This window comes from Mauremys reevesii, linkage group 12, assembly GCF_016161935.1.
Source record: "Mauremys reevesii isolate NIE-2019 linkage group 12, ASM1616193v1, whole genome shotgun sequence".
Taxonomy (NCBI): domain Eukaryota; kingdom Metazoa; phylum Chordata; order Testudines; family Geoemydidae; genus Mauremys; species Mauremys reevesii.
This window is the reverse complement of record NC_052634.1, coordinates 41,415,500-41,429,875: the sequence shown is the minus strand read 5'-3', so window position 1 is coordinate 41,429,875 and position 14,376 is coordinate 41,415,500. Positions and strand designations below refer to the sequence as shown.

At 55.1% G+C, this 14,376-nt stretch overlaps 1 non-coding gene and 1 pseudogene across 1 annotated transcript; one reads left to right on the top strand and one right to left on the bottom strand.

Annotated features, from left to right (window-relative positions):
• LOC120375815 overlaps positions 1 to 14,376 on the bottom strand; it is a 451,158-nt pseudogene that overhangs the window by 260,639 nt on the left and 176,143 nt on the right.
• TRNAV-UAC lies at positions 9,606 to 9,699 on the top strand. Its single transcript has 2 exons — positions 9,606 to 9,643; positions 9,664 to 9,699. It is a non-coding gene; the product is annotated as a tRNA-Val (tRNA).

Below are 14,376 nucleotides of genomic sequence, written 5' to 3'. Positions count from 1 at the left end.
GTATTCAGTGTCGCAGTGCACAGAATGGGAATGGAGTGTGTGTGTGTGTGGGTGGATGGATTGATTTCTACATGTGTGGTTTTCGGTAAGGATGTGTGTGTGTGTGTGTGTGTGTGTGTGTGTGTGTGTGTGTGTGTGTGTGTGTGTGTGTTATTACGGCTGTAGGGGTTGTGTTTGTGGCTGTGCAAGTGTGTGTGTTCATGTGGCTGGATGTGTGCATGTGTTTGCATCTGTTAGCAGTTGTGTTGATGTTGGCTGGATTAGTGCAGGTATTTGTGTATATTAGCAAGTGGGTGTGTGTGTGTGGCTGCATTCATGCATGTGTTTGTGTATGTTTGCAATTGTGTGTGAGTGTGTGTGTGTGTGTGCATGCTCTGCTGCCCTCTTTCGGCGCAACAACCGTTTCTCTGTATGTCACAGCCCCCATACCGTTGACCCCAATGGTGATTTCCCCATCTTACAAGGGCTGGCTGCCCTGACCCTTGTCCCCTCTGCGCAGTGTGGCAGTGGCTGCAGCTCACCCCCTGTGGGGCAGGAGGGCCCAGGTGCAGGCACTGAGCTCCGATGCACCTGGAGAGCAGCTCAGGTGAGGTGGGGCAGGGCATGTGGTGTCCGTTCTGCGTTGCCTGGTGCTGGGCCATTGCACAATCCCCAGCCACGCCGCACAGCGCGTCCCGAGAGGGGGCAGGGGGGCAAGCAGACGATCAAGCACGAGGGGGAGAGGATGTGTGGTTGGGGGGAGGAAAAGCCTTGGGCTGCACTGGGGGAGTGCAGAGCAGGGGTGACACCCCAGAAACCTGCAGCAAAGGGATGGACAGGTGGGGTGGGTGGATAGAAGAGGCAGCGGGACTAAAATCTAAAAGGGGAGTGTGGGGTCTAGTGGTCAGAGCGGGGGAAGGGGGGGGTTGGTGGTCAGAATTCCTGGGTTCTATCTCCAGCCCTGAGAGGGGAGTGGGGTCCAGTGGTTAGCGTGTGTGTCGGGGGGGGGGGGAGCCAGGACTCCTGGGTTTTCTCCCTGGCTCTGACTCTCTCTTGTGCAATCCCTCGGCAGTTACCCAACTCACCAGCGTGTGGGAGCGAGGGGCTGGGGCCGGGTTGCGACATGGCCCAGAGTCCTGTGCTGCCCCTTTGTTACCCAACCCGGGGCAGGGTGGGGGAGGGCCTGGGAGACCCGCTAAGAAAGGCACTTCTGGTGGGTCTGTGTGTGGGTCACGCTGCCCCCGGCTTGATAGACCCCTCTAGGTCAGAACCAGTCTCAGCCCAAGTCAGATCCTGGGAGCCCAGCCCCCTCTGTCGCCATGGCCATGTCTATTGGTCTCCTGGAAAGGTCCAGTCTCATTGGTAGCTGTCCAGTGGCAGTGAGTTCCACAGGCCTCGGCACAGGCTGTGTGGGGCAGGAGGTCCTTGTGTTGGGAGCAGTGGGAGTGAACTGTGTGCGGTTGTGTCTCTGAGCACAATTGTGAATATTCTGGTGTGTGTGTGATTGTGAGTGTTGCTGGAGATGTGATTGTTTCTCCCTTTGCGAGTTGGGCTAGCATGCCCCTCTGGGTGTGTTGTGTGTGAGTGTTCTTGGGATTGTGAGAGTCCCTTTGTGTGTCAATGTGTGTGTGTGTGTGTGTGTGTCACTTGCTGCAGGATACAAAAGCCTGCAAAGCCAACACACACACACACACACACACACACACACACACACACACAGAGTGAGGCTCAGTCCCACCAGCAGGGGGCAGCAGGGACACACACGTCTCTCCTGGGCCAGCTTGGACAATTTCCCATCACGACCCGGCACAGTGCTGGTGCCCCCGCACAGGGGTGGGCAGTGACCGGGCAGGGGGCAGATGTGCTGGATTCAGAAGGAAGCACTTTGGGAAAATCAGTCAAGGCCCTTAGCAGAGCTGGGACACAGACCCAGTGACCCCTGCACCACGCTGGGAGGGGAGTGGGGTCGAGTGGTCAGAGCAGGGATGGGGTTGGGCACCCGGACCCCTGGGTTCTACCCCTGGCTCTGGGAGTGGAGGGGGTCTAGAGCAGGGGGACTGGGAGCCAGGACTCCTGGCTTCCATTGGGGAGACTGTTTTTTCCTGTGCTCCCCTCCCTAGAGATCCCAGCCCAGCTCCCTAGCGGAGAGTGAGTGGGAGGAGGGGAAGTTGCTCTCCCACTTCAGAAACATGATTCAACCCCCCCCAACCATGGGCTGTGACATCATGGAACCCCCCCTCCCCAAGGCAGACAGTGGAGGCCCCGCCCCACCACAGAAGGGGGGGTTTAATTGTACCCACAACACACCCACTCACGGTTGCAAAGAAACCCCACCCAGCCCCCTGCTAGGACAGGATCTGCTGCTCCCACCTGTTTTCTTATCACCATGAGCTGCTCCCTGCCAGGCACCACACCCCAGTCACACGCCTTTGGTCACTATGTTGCTCAGTGGCAATCACTGCCCCGAAGTGACTCCGGTGCAGGCACCCACAGCACGAACTCCCCACACCGGATTCTGTCCACACGCAGAGAATTCTCTCCGCCGGGCTCCTTCGGTTCCTCTCGCTGCTCTCCCTCCTGCCGCCAGACACTGCTCATCTGCATAACCCCGCCCATGGACACGTGACACCCTCTGTCGTTTTGGTCTCCAGTGAATGAGTTGCCTGCGGGGAGTGAGCACGTCACCACACGTCACAGCCCCAGCGCATGTCACAGCCACACTCACAATCATCCCACACACACCATAATACTCACAATCATGCTCAGAGACACAACTGCACACAGTTCACTCCCACTGCTCCAAATACAAGGACCTCCTGCCCCACACAGCATGTGCCAAGGCCTGTGGAACTCACTGCCACTGGACGGCTACCAATGAGAATGACCCCCTCATGCTGGATCATCTGCTTGGCCCCCTGCCCCCTCTCGGCTGTGCAGCGTGGCTGGGGATTGTGCAATGGCCCAACACCAGGCAACGCAGAACGGACACCACACGCCCTGCTCTGCCTCACCTGAGCTGCTCTCCAGGTGCATCAGAGCCCAATGCCCTGCACCTTGGCACTCCTGCCCCACAGGGGTTGAGCTGCAGCCCCTGCCACACTCTGCAGAGGGGTGAAGGGTCAGGCCAGCCAGCCCTTGTAAGATGGGGAAATCACCACCTGGGTCGACGGTATGGGGGCTGCGAGATACAGAGAAATAGTTGTCGTGCCGGCAGAGGGCAGCAGAGCATGCACACGCACACACACAATTGCAAACATACACGAACACATGCATGAATCCAGCCACACACACACAATTGCTAATATACACAAACACCCGTACAAATCCAGCCAACACCAACACAAGCCTGGGAGCCAGGGGAGCAGAGCAGGCTGGGGCCGGGTCACTCCACTTCCCACAGGAAGTAGCCAGCCCCCCGTCTCCCACGGAGGCCTGTGACCAGCCCCCCTCTGCTTCCCCCCACGGAGGCCTGGGGCCCCAGCCTGCTCTGCTCCCCTGGCTCCCAAGCTGGGAGGGGGGAACCGCCTCACAGCACTTGCCGGTGGAGTGGCTGGGAGCCAGGGGAGTGGACCAGGCTGGGGCTGGGTCACTCCACTTACCAGGCAGTGAGAACAGAGCCATAGTGTAGAAAGGCCCCCGTGTTAAGTGGTGGTGACTGAGGGCTTAGGGAGCTGGGCTGACACCATAGGGGTTTTTCTGTGGAGGTTTGATTCTTGCCAGCTAGGCAAGGCTGATGTGTGGTTTCTTCATGGCTGTACTTTCAGTGATGCAGGTTTCTCTATCCCATTGTTCCATAATTATAATCAGCCAATCAGAACCTCTCCATAGACCCCTTACACGACAACCTTTCTACCATATTGGCTGCAAATATAGAACAGTGGTTGCAACGGTGATCTATACAGTTACAGATTATGTCAATAACGTCACAGGAGGTGACACAGCATCAGTGAGACTGATACAGGAATACTGCCTCCAGTTCTGGTGTCATCATTTGAAAAAGATGTTGTGAAATTGGAGCTGGGTCAGCAAAGAGCCACCAAATGTTCTGAGGGCTGGAGAAAAATGCCTTCTAGTGAGCTATGAACGAGCTCAACCTGTTTAGCTTATCAAAAGAAGATTGGCAGGTGACTTCATTGAAGTGCTGAAGGGCCTTAATGGAGAGAAAAGGTTGTGTATTAAAGGGCTCTTTAATCTAGCAGAGAAAGGCCTAACAAGACCCAATGGCTGGAAGGTGAAAAGAGACAAATTCATATTACAACTAAGGCACAAATATTCAACAGCGAGGATGATTCACCACAGGAACAAGCTACCAAGGAAAGTGGTGGATTGAAGAATGATTGGTGGAATGAAGACTAGATGCCTTTCTGGAATGTGTTTGCCCCAAAAGTAACTCTTGTGTCATACAGGAGGCCTGTGATATGCAGGGGGGCAGATTATTTGCTCTAATGGTCTCTTCTGGCCATAAAGGCGACTAATTTCTGAAATATTGAGTGTAGCATTGGGAGCAACTTCTGATGTTTTCCTGTCTAGCCGGCTTGCTTCCTAGAACGAATGCTCCTTGAGTGGGGTGATCCACAGGGAGTAGCTCAAACCTCCAAAGTGCCTGGCAGGGGCAGGACATTACCACCGCAAGGGAGGGGTGTGGCAGTGACATCACAAAGGCCTTTTGCAGGACCTCAGACTATTGGTCAAAGGTGGTGGGGAGGTGGTGACCTCACAGAGAGATGCTGACATCAGCCTGGCAGGACAGGGGCGAGGGGCCAGGGAAACTCAGAGACCCCTGTGGCTTTGCTTCAGCAAGTCTCCCTCTCCAGGTCTCTCTTTGAGGACTGAGAGAGTATTCGGGTTCACGTACATGAGCGCCAGGAGGAACCTCTTTTGAGTTTTCTCCTCCCCTTTGCCTGATTTTACTAGAAAACGGCCGTCCCTGTTTAGAAGGTAAGAGCCTCCTCGAGGTTTGAAACCTGTTCAGTCTGATCCATCTGGTGACCGTTGAATTCTAGGCATGGAAACCACGAGCTTAAGGAGGCAGAATTTTATTCTGCACCTGGGATTTTGTCCCTTAGAATCAGTGGGGACATTAGGGTTTGTCCTTTTTGTTTCACCTTTTCCTCCATCCATCCCTCCCTCCTTTCTCTTTGTCTCTTGCTTCTTTTGTCCTTTCACCTGTTCCCCTCCAACACCAGGAGCGAGAGGGGTGTGTGTGTGTGTGTGTGTGTGTGTGTGTGTGTTGCGGGGGAGCAGTGTGGTTTTTCCCCATGTAGCCAGCACCAGACCTGGCACCACCCCCAGCTCTGCACCCTTCCTGCCACTGCGACCCCATCTCACCTCCTGACCCTGGCTGGGTGCCCCTGGCCCCTCGTAGCAGGGGGCTGTGCAGGAGGGTCTCCTTGCAACCATGAGTGGGTGTCTGGTGGGTGCTGTCACTTCTGCCAGAGACCCCCAAGAAATTCACTAGCTTCCTCCGCATGCGGGGAGGGGCTCCTACTTTCTGACTTGGGGGGGGAGGAGATTCCGTGATGTCAGAGCCCATGGGGGGAGGGGTTCAAATCACGAGTCTGGAGTGGCAGGGCGACCCCCCCCCAGTCAGATTCTGCTAGGGGGCTGGGCTGGGATCTGTAGGGAGGGAGACACAGGAAAAAGCAGCCACTACTATGGAACCCAGGAGTCCTGGCTCCCAGTCCCCCTGCTCTCACCTCTAGACCCCCCACCCCGCTCCCAGAGCCAGGGATAGAACCCAGAGGTCCTGGTGCCCAGCCCCCCTCCCTGCTCTGACCACTAGACCCCAGTCCCCTTTTAGGCTCGCTGCCTCTTCTATCCACTCAGCCCACCTGTCCATCCCTTTGCTGCAGGTTTCTGGGGTGTCACCCCTGCTCTGCACTCCCCCAGTGCAGCCCAAGGCTTTTCCTTCCCCCAACCACACATCCTCTCCCGCCTCGTGCTGGATCATCTGCTTGGCCCCCCACCGCCTCTCAGGGTGCGCTGTGCGGCGTGGCTGGGGATTGTGCAATGGCCCAGCACCAGGCAACGCAGAACGTAAACCACAGGCCCTGCCCTGCCCCACCGGAGCTGCCTTCCAGGTGCATCGGAGCCCAGTGCCCTGCACCTGTGACCTCCTGCCCCACAAGGGGTGAGCTGCAGTCCCCACCATGCTCTGCAGAGGGGAGAAGGGTCAAGCCAACCAGCCCATTTAGGATGGGGGAATCAACACCCTTTTTTCTGCACAGCCACTGACCATCAGCGGGATTCCTTCTTTGCCTCCCTTCTGTGCCTCGTGTGACTAAATCTCTGTACCTAGACAGCCGGTCCATCCGCTGTACCCCAATCCCCCATGCCTGAGCCTCCCTGCCAAAGCCCTGCACCTGGCTCCAGAGAATTAAGTCTCACGTGTCGCTGGGAACTCGACTTCTTGTGCCCAGACAGTCTCAGCCCCCTCAGTAGCTGACCCGAGTCTGAGAAACACAGTGTCCGTCTTCTCTAAAGAAGTACTTGGAGAGGTTTTTTTTTAATTATGTGGCCTAATGGATAAGGCGTCTGACTTCGGATCAGGTGATTGAGGGTTCGAGTCCCTTCGTGGTTGTGCTTGTGCAGTTTTACCTTTGGGCTGAACGTCCTGCTACCTTCAGGGCTGGAACCTCTTCTTGGCCGCTCAGGCCAATGCTCTGACTTCAGCTAGAGCCCCGGGAAGGAGTTGGGGGGAGGGGTGGGTGTCACAAAGGCTGGGGCATGAGCCCCAGGTGCTTCCAGTCTCACCTTTGCCCTTCCTGACTTGCCAAAGAAAATGGGCGGCTGCCCAGGCTAGAGTGTGGAGCAGTTTCCCTCTTCCAAGTGTGCGCCTGTCCCTGTGCTGGACGGGGGTTGCTACATAGCACCTTGGGAGCCTGGGTGTTTCTCTGCTTCTCGCCAGCTGGGGAAAACCCTCTTGGGGTAAAATCTCCTGGCCCACTGCCAAAGTGAGCACCTGGAGTGGGAACGGTCAGAGGCGCCACCAGGGGGGCTGGCCCTGCTTTCCTACCGTCTTCTGATGTTGGCCACAGAGCATCAGCAGCCGCCCCCGCATGCTGGTCTGTGGGTGGCCTTCAGTGGGTGTTTGGCATGGCAGGGAGCAGGCTGGCCAGGGGTCTTTGTCGCTGTCTGCTGGCCACACATAGGCATGATCCTGCCCTCCTCTGAACAGCCAGAGTTAGTCTGTGCTTAGAAAGCAGAGACACAGGAGACTCAAGACAAGAGGGTGAGAAAGATTGAGAAAGGGCCTATGCAGACAGCCCACACCACAGGGACACTGCCTGGTTAAGGGATGTGGAGGCACCAAATTGCCCCAAGTTTCCTGGTGCCCTGCGCAGCTGCGTACTGCTCCAGCGGGGAACTCGATCCCCCGGCTGGCTGAGCCGGCCAGGAAAGCTGCCCTTGCCCCTGCTCCACCTCTTCCCCACAGCCCCCACCCCTGGTCTGCCCCCACCACCCTCTTCCCACCCCTGCTCCACCCCATCCCCCCCCACTCCGCCCCTTCCCTGAGCTACATCCCGGTGGACGGCAGGAGGGATCAGGCGCACCCGGCACTCACCGGGCGATGGGAAGTGGAATGACCTGGCCCCAGCCTGCTCTGCTCCACCAGCTCCCAGCCGCGCCACTGGTGAGTGCTGGGGGGCATTTCCCCCACAAGTTCCAAGGCCCAGAGCAGAGTGCAGCGGGCTGGGGCCAGATCACTCCACTTCCCACCGCCCTGTGAGTGTGGGGTCGGGCCTGCCCTGCAATTACTCGGCTGCGGGAAGTGGAGTGACCTGGCCCCAGCCTGCTCCGCTCTGCCAGCTCGGACTGGGGGACGGGGGTGCCGTGTAGGGCACCAAAATGTCTAGGGACAACCATGAATAGATCATTTTCCCACAGGGACCGATGGCTGTTAGAATAGAGATATTCAGGCTGCTTGCACAGGCCTAAACTTTAAGAACTGTGGTGTCAGAGCTGGGAAGGGGGACACTGGGGAACAGACTCTGACGGTCTATAGAGATAAGCCCGACTGGTGTGAAGGGCTTCGGAATCTGCTTGCTGGGAAACTAACCCCAGTAAACATCCCTTTGTCTGCGCTTCCGACTTCTGGTCTTTTGCTGCTTATTGACTGCGTGACAAGAGCCAGGGAAGTGGGCGGGGGAGGGGAAAGCCCTCTAACAATGGCTCCTTGCTCCTCTCCCTCCAGGCTCAGGGGGCAAGGATGGGCAGGACTCCAGGCTCTGCTTGAGGGATCCTGGCACAGGGGCTGCAGGAGGGAGGGGGGAAGAAAGGATTGCATGTTCTGACCTGTGCTCTGGAGAGCAGGTAATAGGTGAAGGGGGTGTTTTTGACTCTTCCCTTCCTCAGTGTCCCCTGGGCTGGAATTCTACTTTCCACAGGGCCAAATAAGGGGGTGAAGCCACTTGGTCAATGAAAACCAGTGTTTCAGGTGAGGCTTGAACTCACAACCTCAGCATAGCTCCTCTCAGCACTGCCCTATAAGTACTGTGCACTAACGAATTGCACCACTGGAGCACCTGCTAGTTATCATTCTCTGAGACCCCTAGGTTGATACAGCCAAGGAGTGACCCCAAAACATTCTCAGTGGAGCTGAGAGCAGGTAGCAACAAGTGTTGGTACTTGGTGGGGTGGATTCTTCTTAAGGGTTCCAGGCCCCATTTCACCCTTTTGTTCTTCCCTGTGTAATAACCGAGCTGGTTAAGACTCAATGGAGAGTCTTGCTGCAGACCAACAGAGCTGAAATCACTGATAACCAGCTCTAAGCATTAGTCCTGCTTTGGGACAGTGTCTCTCATGCAAGAAACTGCCCAGTCTGCGCTAGCAGTGAGGCTCCCTCACCAACAGCTGAAATCAGGGAGAGCTGTGTGAAGCGCAGGGCCCCAGGGGTGCCTGAACAGGGGGGAACAGCACCCCACGGCTTTTAAAAATGGGAGGGCTCTGCCTTGCCCCTTTGTAATGACTGTAAGGGCGAGTGAGGGTGGGGAGGGGGCGGAGAGCAGTGAGCGGGAGGAGGGGTCTTGGGGGAAGAGGCAGCGTAGGAGTGGGTCCTTGGGGAGAAGGGAGGGCAGGGGCGTGGCCTCGAGTGGAAGGGGTGGGGCTACTGTTTGGGCTCTGGTGGCTGCTACTTTTAGGCAGGGCAAGTGCGGGGGGCAAGTGGGGCAATTTGTCCCACAAGCCCTGGCCAAGAATCCCTTCCCTGGCTAGAGGCGCCTTTTTAATTTTTACTCACCCGGCAGCAGTCCGGGTCTTCGGCAACACTTCAGCGGCGGGTCCTTCAGTTCTGCCGAAGACGCAGAGCGAGTGAAGGACCCGCTGCCACTGAAGACTCGGACGCCGCCCAGTGAGTACAAGCGCCACAGCGGGTGGCACCTTTTTTATGTCTGCTCCCCCGCTTTGCTGCAGGCCCTCGAATCCTCTGGGCGGCCCTGCTTTTAGGGAGCCTGTTCCGCTCCTGGTGGGACCACAAGGTGTCAAATGGTGCCTGGAACCATTAAGAAGGATCCACCCCACCGAGTACAACACTTGTCGCTACCTGCTCTCAGCTTCACTGAGACTGTTTTGGGGTCACTCCTTGCCTGTTTCAGCCTAGGGGGGTCTCAGAATTGTAATTAATAGGTGCTCTAGTGGTGCAATTGGTTAGCGTGCAGTACTTACAGGGCAGTGCTGAGAGGAGCTATGCTGGGGTTGTGAGTTCAAACCTCACCTGGAGCACTGGTTTTCATTGACCACATGGCATCACCCCCTTATTTGGCCCTGTGGAATGTAGAATTCTAGCCCTGGGGACCCTGAGGCAGGGGAATAGTCAAAAAAAACCCCTTCAATTATCACCTCCTCTCCAGAGCACAGGTCAGAACCTGCAATCCTTTCTGCCCCCCTCCCTCCTGCAGCCCCTGTGCCAGGATCCCTCAAGCAGAGCCTGGAGTCCTGCCCCTGGCGTCTGTAATATTGACAAACTCTAAGTGACAGGGACAAAACACTCAAATCCCGCCTGGTGCAGGGAGCCAGGTTTGTTCTTCAAATTCTGTCGTTGGTACATTTCCAGGCCTGGGAATGTCCCACAACAGCATTGAATGGGAAGCTGCCTGCAGAACAGTTACACTGCACAGAGCTCCTGTGGAGGAGGGGTGGGAATTAGTAACATTTTGAGGATCGTTTGGGAAATGAGCCTTTGCTGACAAGGTTTGTCTCTGTTCATATTTCACCTTCAGGTGTTATGTTGAGGGATCTTTAGTGTATTTTTGGGAGGTTAATAACTATCTCCTCAACTTTATTTACTCAACTTGAAAATTGGTGTCACTTGATTTTTGCATCTCCCTGTGAAAATACAACTGACACGTGTGGCTTTCTACAGGGGGTCATGATGTTAAAGTTGGGGAATTCAGTCTCTGTACTTCTGGGGGGGTGGGTTGCTTTTTTTAACAGCTGCCTCACGGCCAGGCACACTGGGCTGTTAGCTGCACCCACTGTCCTTGCCAGGGCCCCTGCTGAACCCTGGGCGGCTGCACTGCCATGCTGGGGTGACTCTGCAGGTGGAGAAGCTGCTGTGGAGCAATGTAGAGCAGGTGCAGGAAGGAGACGAGGTCACTATTCACATTCTGAACTGCACAGTTTTCACTCCCAGCCCTACCGGTGCCCCTCAGTCCCAACCCGCAGCCCCCTGGGCTCCCCGCTGAGCTCCCCAGTCACTGAGCGGCTGGTGCTCCTCACTCCCGACCTGCAGCCTCTGCCATCCCAGCCCTGACTTCCAGACTCACAGGTCTGCTGGTGCCCCTCACTCCCGACCCGCAGCCCCCTGGGTTCCCCCCAGCTATAACGGTGCCTCTCACTCCCAACCTGCAGCCCCCTGGGCTTCCCTCAGATCTACCGGTGCCCCTCACTCCCGACCCGCAGCCCCTGCTATCCCAGTCCTGACCTCCAGACTCACAGCTCTGCTGGTGCCCCTCACTCCCTACTTGCAGCCCCCTGGGCTCCCGCTGAGCTCCCCAGTCACTGCACTGCTGGTGACCCTCACGCCCGACCCGCTACACCTGCTATCCCAGTCCTGACCTCCAGATTCACAGCTCTGCTGGTGCCCCTCACTCCCGACCTGCAGCCCCTGCTATCACAGTCCTGACCTCCAGACTCACAGCTCTGCTGGTGCCCCTCACTCCCGACCCGCAGCCCCTCGGCTTCCCCCAGCCCTACCGGTGCCCCTCACTCCCGACTCGCAGGCCCCTGGGCTCCCTCCAGCTCTGACGGTGCCCCTCACTCCTGACCCGCAGCCCTTGCTATCCCAGTCCTGACCTCCAGACTCACAGCTCATTGCTTTGAGAGACTGGTAGTGAGTTGGGTGTGGTGGCTGGAGAACAGACAAAGTGGTTACTGGTTTATGATTTTCTGTTTGCTCCTTTCGGGTAAGGGAAATAGGGAAAGAAAAATAAGTGAAATAATGAAGAGTGAAGAGCAGAAGAAGCTAGAACTGCACAGGTTGCAAGTTGCTGCCCAGAAAGGCTGAACACTGGGCACTGGGAAAGTCTCTGTTAACTAAGAAGCCCCCTGAGCTGAGTGCATCCCAGTTTCAGTGAACTGCAGAGGGGGTGTCTCAGCACAAGAAAGCAGGAAAATGACCACCAGTGAGGCAGCTACATAACTAGAGCTGGCCAGACTGGAAGCAGAAGAGAAGGCAAAGGACGGGGAGTTTCAATTGAAGCTCAAAGAAGCAGAGGCACCTGTGCACAGAAGGGCTATGGAAGCAGAGGCAGCCAGGGAGGGAGCTGCTCACACAAGAGCCCTGGAGTTAAGAGACAGAGAAATAGAGGCCCAAATTGAGGCCCAGAAGCATGGACTGGCTGTTATGGAGTGGAAGAGACAAAACCTTCCAGCAGCTGGCTCCACTTCACCAAAAATCCACAAATGGGAGTGACTATGTCCACAGTATGATGAATCCAGTGATATTGCTGAATATTTCATCACCTTTGAGAGACTCTGCACCTCTGTGAAATCCCTGGTGATCAAAAAATGGTCACATTGGTAGCCAAATTGACTGGAAGAGCTATGGACATATTGAATGAGATGCCTATTGATGATGCTACAAACTATGGTAAATGTAAGGAACTAGTTTTAAAACAGTTTCAGATGACACCTGAAACCTACAGGGTTAAATTCAGGAGTCTTAAGAGGGGATCTGGATTCAGTAATGTGGTTTATGTAAATGAAATGAGAGATTTGTTAGATATGTGGGTGAGGGGAAAAGCCATGACAAGCTTTGAAGGAATATGTGATTTGGGCCAAGGGCAGGCATGGTTGCAGTGCACCCTTCCTTGCCAACACCTCAAACACATGCCTGAATTTAAAACCTTCTCCAAAGAGGCAGAACAATCTGCATCAGAGCACTTACAAGGGTACACAAAGGAATTGGGAAATGTAATAGACACTAAACAAGTTAAATTGTGTGAACAAAACCTGTCTGCCGTAGATTTGCTGTTAATCTGGGGGTCTTTTGCTACGTCATCAAGACCAAGGAGTTAATACTAGTGGTAAACCCTTTAAAGATGTGGGAAATACCTGATTTGTCGGGAAAAAAAAACTTTTGTACATGCTAGGGATGGTAACAAGACAGTCCCACAAGAATTGTTTCTTTTCAACTCATACCTGTAAATAGGCTGGAAGCTTGGCACAGCAACAAAAGCATAACAGACCTACGCTGCTGTGTGGGAGGGGAAACCGAGGCACATTGGTGGCTAAATGCCAAGACACCTACACGTTAACAGATATTGCTGTCTGCACTCTGTTAGCAATACCACACCCCAACATGTTTTCAGGCAGCCGGGGACCAGGAACCCTATACCTTGCTAGACCACCCATGTAGGACATCATACAGTTTAAAGGTACTGAAAGGGGGTTTGACCAGAGACAAGCAGGGATTTTAGGTGTACCGCCTCTACCATGGACAGTGTCCAAGCCTCTGGCAGTAAGTTCAGGAGGAGGGTGTGACATTGCGCACACCCCCCACCCAGGCCCGCCCTTCAGCATTCCTGGGGAAAGACCAACATGGCCAACATGACTTTGGGCCAGTAGGTCAACCAAGGGGGCTGTCTTCTGGGTTTACTCGGAGTTCTGCAGCTGGGCTGCAGCCAGGCACAGGAGGCCGCCCTCTTGGTTGACCTACTGGCCCAAAGTCACTTTGGCGGTGTTGGTCTTTTCCCAGGAATGCTGAAGCACAGGCCTGAGGGAGGGAGACTCAATCCTCCTCCCTCTTGGTCAGGGCGGAAGAGGCGGCTGTAAGAGCGGCCAGGTTCCTGAGCTGGGCCTGCCAGCGTCTGGGGAGGGTGGAGCTGACTGGGGCATGGTGCTGGCAAAATGCCTCAGGGCGCTGGCGGGAGGAGCAGGCCAGGGCCAGGGCTGGGAAGAGAGAAAGAGAGAGAGAGAGAGAGACCAGCAGGTTTTCCCTATTGTTTCCTGTGCCCTTTTTCTTCCGTAGTTTCTCCTCTGCATGAACTTTCTCACTTTCACTGTGAGCCTGGCTAGCTCAGTTGACCAAGTGTCAGACTTTTAATCTGAGGGTCCAGGGTTCAAGTCCCTGGTCAGGCACTCAACTATTCCCCAAGGTCTCAAAAATCCCTGTCTCTGGAGTCCTTCTTGATGTTATTTTTTCTCTTCAGGATTTTGCCTTTCCTAAGAAGGGGTTTTGTGTGGGATTGAAGGGCAACTTCCTGACACCCCCTCTGTCCTCGCAGGCTGGAGGAATAAAGGCCTCTGGGCAGGGGCAGCCCTAGACTAGCTGCCAGCACCTGGCGCCCTAGGCAAACCCTGCAATCGGCGCCCCCCCCTCCCCGAACCCCAAGGGCAGAGCTAGGCTGAGGTATTTTGGTAAATGGGGAAACATTTTGCCCCTTTTTTCCTTTTAATGTTTTTAAGCCTTTTTTTTTAAAACAGAGGCTTAATTATTCGGTTTGTCCATCCGTCCGCCTGTCCAACCAATGTTTCTTTCTCCATCCTTCTGGTTCTGGCTGCCCCTTACAGCCATAACTTTGGTCTTGAACTTTATAGAGTAGTGAGGTACCTTAAGGGTTAAATGCTAAATCCCAAACCCAAACAACACTAGTTAACTGTGTCTGGCAAAAGGTGTCTGGCAGTTTTGCCACTTTGAATGATTCAAATGGATTTTCAGTGGCATTATAAAAAAAACCCAACAAAGCAGAACCAAACCAATTCACCTTGAACCTACAAAACAAGAGTTTTACAAACCATGAGTGTCAGTTTAGGTCCTTAAAACCTTCCATCATCACACACAAAGTTCTCTGTTGCCTAACATCCCTTGCACTGCGATTACTCTTTTTTACACAACTGAACCCCAATTACACGTCCATCTTGTACAACCAGAGACAGCCAGGGGCAGGCAAGTTAAGT